The following is a 3,137-nucleotide window of genomic DNA, read 5'->3' as shown; positions in this document are numbered from 1 at the left end:
TACACACGCATACAATACACACGCATACAATACACACGCATACAATACACACGCATACAATACACACGCATACAATATACACGCATACAATATACATGCATACAATACACACGCATACAATACACACGCATACAATATACACGCATACAATATACACGCATACAATACACACGCATACAATACACACGCATACAATACACACGCATACAATACACACGCATACAATACACACGCATACAATACACACGCATACAATATACACACATGCAATATACACGCATACAATATACATGCATACAATACACACGCATACAATACACCCACATACAATATACACGCATACAATATACACGCATACAATATACACGCATACAATATACACGCATACAATACACACGCATACAATACACACGCATACAATACACACGCATACAATACACACGCATACAATACACACGCATACAATACACCCACATACAATATACACGCATACAATATACACGCATACAATACACACGCATACAATATACACGCATACAATACACACGCATACAATACACACGCATACAATACACACGCATACAATACACACGCATACAATACACACGCATACAATACACACGCATACAATACACACGCATACAATATACACGCATACAATATACATGCATACAATACACACGCATACAATACACACGCATACAATATACACGCATACAATATACACGCATACAATACACACGCATACAATACACACGCATACAATACACACGCATACAATACACACGCATACAATACACACGCATACAATACACACGCATACAATATACACACATGCAATATACACGCATACAATATACATGCATACAATACACACGCATACAATACACACGCATACAATACACACGCATACAATACACACGCATACAATACACACGCATACAATATACACACATGCAATATACACGCATACAATATACATGCATACAATATACACGTATATGTAACAACAGTCTATCATGCAGAAAATTATATCGAATTGAAAAATGTGAACAAATGCCCCCCTCCTCTTCCCACTAATTGGCGCTAAAATTCGTAAAATGAAAACTTTTTCAGTTTTCTATAATATCAATTGTATGATTTTTATTGCCACACATATTTTACCGAAATCTGCTTTGAAGTTTTTTGGGAAACCGTAAGTGTTCTTAAACTTATTACAGGTTCAGAGTGTGTCTTATTATTGTGGACCCGGAAAATGATCGAGCAAGATAGTGGAACTTGAGATAAAAAATATATAATGCATTCTACTGCTTAAGAGCACAAGAATCAATGCCTGATTTTTTTATCGCCATCAATGCAATAAATGCATATCAGCAAAATCTCTTCAAAATATCCGGATTGCAATGGCTGGAGAAAAAGCAAAAAAAAACAAAAAAACAAATCAACAAAAACAAATAACAGATCCTTTGCTTACTCGATCCCTTTTCATAGATTGGCGTATATGCAAGCTCGAGTATGTAAAAGTAATCAGGTGTTAATCTATATATTTTTAGCTCTTTGTTCCTATGTCTCTTTCTTAGGCTATTCAACTTAAAACAAAGCCCTATAACAAGATCAGGCAAGTTTACTTAAGTTTAATCGTTTGCGGGATCAAATGATGGTACTAATATCATATCACGGCGTCTGAAGTCAAGCCAGACATTCACAAAGTACTCATTTACACAGTACATATCATAACTTCCTTCCCCACGATAAGGGTGGAATTTGCGTACCAAGAGTTACACAATCTCCAACAACACCTTTCCGTAGCCGGTGTTGTTAAATACCAGTGGCAAGTGGAGGCTCAGGACGACTGGAAACAATGCCGAGATAAGTGGGGAGCACATACAGTGCCTAGAATTCCCAAATGATCACCCATCCGGTACTAGCCAGGCTAAACATTTCTTAACTTCAGTGATCTGACAAGACCCAGTGTGTCAACATGATTTTACCGTATATTACGCAGTGCATATACTCAAATTGGAACGATACAGAGAAGATTAGCATGGTCCCTGTTGTTCAAATTTGTGAAGCGTTCCATATTTTTTAGGTTCCCACAATAAAACTCCAACGAGAACTTTAAAAAGTCGAAAATGTTTCAACTTTTCTAAACCAAACAAATAAACAAAAACAACAAATGAATACGAAGTCAAATGCATAACAAAAACAGCAGGAAATCCATTCTTTTCATTTCGCACCGCATTGTCATTAAGTGGCCCTGTAGTGGTTGATATGCCGTAAAGCTCAAATAATCAATCAATCAACCAGTCATTCAGAAGCAACACAAAATTGTATGTTATTTTATTTGAAAAAAAAGCTCTAAAACATGATTAAACACAATTATTCTTGAGAAAGGTTTTACGACTGTGATATCACACAGACATGACAGACAAGAATAGACAACCATTGAAACAGTTTATTTGAATAAAAATATAATTTATCGAACAAAATAAGAAATAAATGGTTACAAATTTAGTAACTAATACTTGGTTGACATTTACTTTTCTGTTTTTAAAGCTAGAACTCTTCTAGGCATGACATTCATCAGTTGATGGATATCATATTGAGGAATATGTTGCCATGCTTCATGCAATAATGTTAGAAGTTCAGATTTAGAAGATGGCTTCCTTGATTTGGTGAGCCAAAATGGGATTAATAAACTTCCATGGCCAAGTCAATCCCTGGATATTTGAAAACCTTTGGGACATGTTAGACCGGAACCTTCGCAAAATGCATCTCGAATATGCGTGACAAAAATCTCAAAACTTAATGAAATTTACAAACTTTCTAAAAATCTCCAGAAAACAAAAATGAGTAACACACACACACACACACACACACACACACACACACACATATATATATATATATATATATATATATATATATATATATTTAAAAGTTATGAGGTGTTTTCGAAGCATGAAAACAATGTTACTTTTTGTATTTAATATTTTATTTTTTATATTTCAAGCGGTCTTCCGCTCTTGGTCACAAGAAAGTATCGAAATGAAAATGAAAGACGTTGAAAATAAAACTGGAAATTGTAGTTACTACAAATTTCCAGTTTTTTTTAACGTCATAGCTTTTAAATCACT

General features: G+C 34.7%; 1 pseudogene; it reads left to right on the top strand.

The window, feature by feature from the left end:
- Positions 1 to 1,992: 1,992 nt before the first annotated feature.
- LOC145241884 (U6 spliceosomal RNA) lies at positions 1,993 to 2,086 on the top strand (annotated as a pseudogene).
- The last annotated feature ends 1,051 nt before the right edge of the window (positions 2,087 to 3,137 follow it).

Source organism: Euprymna scolopes, chromosome 20 (assembly GCF_053919585.1).
Source record: "Euprymna scolopes isolate OS-2025 chromosome 20, ASM5391958v1, whole genome shotgun sequence".
Taxonomy (NCBI): Eukaryota; Metazoa; Mollusca; class Cephalopoda; order Sepiida; family Sepiolidae; genus Euprymna; species Euprymna scolopes.
Note: the sequence above shows the minus strand (reverse complement) of the source record. Positions and strands in the feature narration are given on the sequence as shown.